This window comes from Arachis ipaensis, chromosome B05 (genome assembly GCF_000816755.2).
Source record: "Arachis ipaensis cultivar K30076 chromosome B05, Araip1.1, whole genome shotgun sequence".
NCBI lineage: Eukaryota > Viridiplantae > Streptophyta > Magnoliopsida > Fabales > Fabaceae > Arachis > Arachis ipaensis.
The window spans coordinates 3,335,150-3,341,086 of NC_029789.2; the positions used below are offsets into that span (position 1 = coordinate 3,335,150).

General features: G+C 32.0%; 1 long non-coding RNA gene across 1 annotated transcript; it reads right to left on the reverse strand.

Moving 5' to 3' along the window:
* LOC107642504 lies at positions 1–499 on the reverse strand. Its single transcript, XR_001620670.2, has 2 exons — positions 239–499; positions 1–81 (listed from the first exon to the last, which is right to left on the reverse strand). It is a non-coding gene; the product is annotated as an uncharacterized LOC107642504 (long non-coding RNA).

Sequence of the window (5,937 nt, forward strand, 5' to 3'; positions counted from 1 at the left end):
AGGAAGACATAATGTGGCGCTGGCGGATCAGGACCTGGCGTGGTGGATTGACTTGGCCATGCTGGGATTGAAGACGAGAGTCTGGAGGTGGCGCTCGAGGAAGTTCTCGACGGTGAGAGCAAGGACGTAATCACAAAAGTGAAGAGATTTGTCGAAGCTCGCTAAAGCAGCAACAATGTTTCTTGCGGCGGCGAGGTGATAAACGAAGCAGCAAGGGAGATGAGCGGCGATGGCTAACCTTTAGATCGAAGCCAGAACGAGATCGTAGAAGCTCATTGAAGGCAGCAGCGAGGAGATGAACGATGGCGGTGAACGGCAAGGAGATTCTAGTCGGAGGAGAACGCCGCTGAGGAGATCCTTGGTGGAGAAAGTTGTCGCTGGAGCAGATCGCGCCGGAGTAGATCCCAGTGGTAGGCGTCGTTACCTTACAGAAACAGTGTATGCGGCAGCGCGTTAGTTCTTCAATTAGGGTTGGAATCAGATAGTGTGAGGGTATTTTTAAATCATGGCCCAGAGAAGGGCGGTTTTAAACCGCCATAATCATGCAAAAACCGCCATTTTGCACAAACTCATTACGACAATAACAGATTATGCCATAGTATCCGAATATTATGGCAGATTTATAAAACCTCCATTTTATTAATGCCATTTTAAATCTTTTTTTTTTTGTAGTGGGAAAAGGCAAAGAGACAGAAAATGGAGGCAGAGGCAGCAGAGGAGAAGGCAAAAATGCAGACAATGGAACATTTGTTAAGATACATAATCCAGTAACAAGGAGGTAATTTACTACCTGAAATAGCTGCAGATTTGGATTCTTTGAGAAGTGCACTAACCTCATCCCATGCAAGATGATGTACGGGCACTAATGATCTGAATTATCAATGTTGGAATCTGAATACTTTTTAATTGTTCACTGTCTTAATGACTTTTGAGATATTTATTTGTAGTTTTTCATTTTGGTGACTTTATTTGTAGTTTACAGTCATCGATGCACTGAATTCAAATTACTATTATAATGATTTACTTTTACATTTATATTTTTGTTTTGTTTCGTGTGTTTTAGTTTGATTGGCTGTTGGTTATTTTAATAAATTAAAGCAGCTGAGTGGAAGAACGTATAAAGAATAAAAGAATTGGCATATTTTATTATAAATTTGGTTTTTTTTTAAAGTGTAACCCTACATTTGGCAGTGGTTTTAAATCCGCTGCTATATCTTAACGGAATAAGTCAACGGATGACATTTTGCAGCGGTTAACAACCACTGCCATCTCTAAGCAGTCATATTCTTACGATTTCGTAGCGGATAGAACCGTTGTAAAATTATACCGCTACAAGATACCATTTAGCAGCGGTTATACCAGCGGTTCCTATTAACCGCTGCTAACAGTTTAGCCGCACGCTACCTTTCAGTGGATATATCAACCGCTGCTATCCGTTTGGTAGCGGTTAAAAACCGCTGCTAATCCTGTACATAACCGTTGCTATTTGTCGGATATTCCACTGCTCCCACCTAGGATCTCCTCGCGGACAAAGAAGCCCAGCACTACAACATACAGCCAGCCACAGCCAACGCCCAGCAGTTCGGCACCACCCTTGAAAGTCGCACCCACCACCACCCTCGGTTCCTTGCAACTCGCAAATCGCACCCAGCATGCCATGACCACCCACTCACCCAGGACCACCCAGCGGACACAGAGCACCATTTCAAGTTAGATATGGAGCTCGAGCCACCGAGTTAGGTATGTAACTTTACTGAAATTGCTGTTCTGTTTGTTCTGTTGAATTACTAAAACTGCTTCTGGTTTGTGTTGTTCTGTTGAATTACTAAAAGTTTGAGTCTTGTTTTGTTTTGTTGTTCTGTTGAATTACTGAATTACTTTTGAGTTTTGAAGTGATTTAGTATGATTTATCATTTATCAAGTGTTGGAGGTTTTGGATCTTGATAATGTTAGATTGAAGGTAACATATAAATGGAGAAGTCTTGGAACTTGGGCGGTTAAGGTTATATTTCAATTGTGTCATCTGATGGTCACTACTGTTTGATTTGTAGATTATGTAACAGGTTTCTGTCTACCATGGTCTAGGTATAAAGGTGGACCAGCATTACCGAAAAAGTTGATCTCGTTGGGTGCTGCACAGAAGCAATATAGTGTTGAGGTTTACTCACTCATTTTAAAGTTGACTGATGCCAGAGATAACAGTGTGTCAACTATAAAATTAAGCAAAAAGGTACCAATAGATTTTATATGGGTTATCTTGTTGGTTTTGCGGTTATGTTGCACTAAGTCATAAGTACAGATGAGTATTGAATCCGTTAAAGTATGACACCTATTCAATTTTAAAAGTATATGTAATACACATTGACATTACTATGTCATTGATATTCATCTTTTATCCAAAAAGAAAAAATGTTGTTGAGTATTTTTATGTGAGGAAGACATTGGAACACCGACATGTCGATTAATTTTATGATTTTTTTCGTATTCAAATTATTTAATTATTTTTTTTACATGAATACATCTTTATGTATCAATAATCACCATATTAGTTTTGAGCCTCTAACCGTTGCTTACTTTGTTCGAAATTTGCATTTAGGGGTTTTATTTTATAAAAAAAGAAGTTTGTAATTATATTATTTCATAATACTATTTCTAAGTCTTATTCTTATATTTATTTTAATAATAAATTGTTTGTAATGAAATTTGTATAAATAATAATATTATTTTAAATAAATTTACAAAGTTAAATAAAAAATAATAAAAAATAGATATTATGTATTTGTTTTAGTCCTTTTTACATGTAAACATAATTTTGACTTATATCATCGAAATATTTTATTTTTAACAAAAAAGTTCAACACAACAAAATACACAAAAAACAAAAAACAAATAAAAAAAATCTAATCATTTGTCATCTTTAATATCACCAATAACAAAAGAATATATATCACTCTATTTTTTATAGCTAAAAGATAATCGGTCAATAATTATCATAACATCCAGCTCTTTATTTTAGAATAACATTTTATTTCTTTTCAACCAATATGTTTCAAATAAAAACAAAGAATTTCATTAACCATTTCTTATGCTTCTTCTTTCTACTACGAATTTATGTCCAATTTTTAAAGTGTTACTTTATTGTACCTAAAATAGTCTAAATATAATTTTGATTCCTAACATCAAAGACTCAAATATAATCTAAATACCACCTAACATTATTCATGATAGGATTGAACGGGTTTTTAATTTCTATAAAAAAGAAAATCAGTTTAAGATCTTCAAAAATCAATCAATTGATTGTTTGGTTTTCAAATGAACAACACTAACTAATTATATCATCATGCATAAAAACTAAGTCAAATTTAAAATTCATTCTTCATAGTAAATTTTTGTCTTTAATTTGTTATCGACATTTAGAAAAAGTAGGCAAATAATACAGTTCATAGAGAGATATATACGTACACATGCATATTACGTAGGATTTTGTTACTTCCATGCAAACACATATGTTAGTATTTATATATCAGAGCAATAATGACCCTCGATTTAATCGTGTCAGTGCCAGTGCGTCATTGCGCTTACGTCAGATTTTCTGGTGCACTAAACCTTAGATACTCTCCCACTTCTGGGTCCCACCATTCGTTACATTTTCGAGTATTTTAGCCCTCTAAAAAATTCAACTTATTCTAAAAAAATGATATTAAAAACAAATATAAGGAGGTGCACTTAAAAAAGAAGATTAAATTCCCATACAGTTTTTGTAAGTCAATTTAAAAATAAATAATCAAAATATCATTTTGTTCAAAAATTATTTTATTAAAAATTGAAATTTAAATATTAAACCAATAATTCACTTTTATATTTTCTTACATTTTCAGGTAGGAGGAAGAGGTGCCCTTCATTAGAGAGAGAGTATATATATGTACCATTAGGTATGATAAATGTGTGGTTTACCTTCTAAGTTTATGAAAATGGTTTCACTTTAATTTTGAGCATACAGAGTCTATCTGTTGTAAATTGTGATTGTTGATGCTATATATATATATTAAGATCTAAGATATGAGAAGCCAAATGTAGTACGTAATCTCTAATTAATAAGAAAAGGTGGCGCTAGTTCAAGAAGCATGCAATCCAGTTGCTTAGCTTGGATTCAATTCCCATTTCGCATTTCTAATTGTTTTTCTAATTTTAATATATAATTCAGAAAGTTTCTAATAATAACAATTAGTTAATTAATTATGTATTAAGCCTAGAAATGCAACTTTATTACGTTAACTTATGTATTAACTATTTTTTTTTATTATCGTTTTGCACTTGTTTCTTTTTTATCATCTTGTCTAAAAAATTAAACTTCTAAACTTCTATTATATTCTTCTTTTTAAATAGTTTATTTTTAATGATATCTTGTAATGTTAATAGAAGGTCATTATAGACTCAGGTTGAGGATAACTATTCTTCTTTGTTTTCATTTTTATTTTTATTTTCTTTTATCTAATTCCCTTACTCAAATTTTACTTTTCAATAATTTGATAATACATTCGGTTTGACATTATTTTTTTTTTCAAACTGTAAGTTTTTTTATTGAATCTTAGGTTCGTTTATGCCAAAGAAAGTGTTCGTAAATCAGATAAAAAAGATTTTTTAATGGTTATTTCTAAACGTGAAACAAGGGCTAATTGTTTGATAAAATTAGAAATCAGATATATTAAAGACATTGATGAATTGATAAGTTGGTGAAAAAGAAAACATTGGTTATATACGTTCAGACCAAAAAGATTACCTCTATATCAAAAGAATGAGAAACATGGCATACAGAGAGACAGACAGCTTATTAGTATATTTTCAATAAGAATTTCTAAAAAATTCATCATTCAGTCATACTATTCAGTTAGATCTGGAAGAACAAATAATAAATATTTTTTGGGCCGATGCAAAAATATCATGAATTTATGAATATTTTGGTGATGTGGTTATTCTTGACACTACATATAGTACTAGGATTTCGCTAGGGAGACAATGGATTATTTGTACAATGTGTACAATGGGCTATTGAGTTACAAAATGAACATCTCCCATATTATCTAGAATAACCATCCGAGTACTAGTAATAATAAACATCTTCCCAAAAGTTTAAACTAATTTTGGGGTTCACCAAGACTCGAACTCTTGACCTTTCGAATCTAGCACTCTAATACCATGCATGATACCACTCATCCCAAAAATTTCAGCTGATAGGAAAAGGTAACACTAATGATTATATCTCTAATACTCTCTAAACTTCCATTGTGCACATTGTATAAATATTCCATTGGCTCCTCATACTTTCCCATAGTACTAATAATGCTTGTAAGCCTTTGGGCGTGTTTGCAAGATTTAATCACTTTAGAGGGGTAGTAATATTTGAAGCTGCACTTAATTATGATGAGAGTTCAGATTCATTTGAATGGCTGTTTAGAGAATTTTTGAAGACACGCAAAAATAAAAAGTCTCAAACTATTTTCACAGATCAAGCTCTTGCAATGGTTAGTGGTTTGGCTAAGGTAATACCTAAAATATATTATGTTTTATGTTCTTGGTATTTGATATAAAATGGCATAAAACATCTTGGTAATTTTATGAAGAATAATTCTTATTTTTTTGCAAAATTTTAAAGCATGTATATATGAACATGTAGATGAAACTAATTTTAAATGAGCATGAAATAAATTTTTTGATGACTATGATCTTAAGAAAAATAAATGGTTGATAAGCTTGTATAAATTAAAGGAGAAGTGGGTAAGATGCTAAATGAACAATGAATTTACTATTGGCATGTGGAGTACACACAGGTTAGTAAAAGTTTGAATGCAAATCTCAAAAATTATATGAAACCAAATCTAAACATAATTCAATTTTTTAATCACTTTGAAAGAGTTGTCAATTATAAGAGATACAATA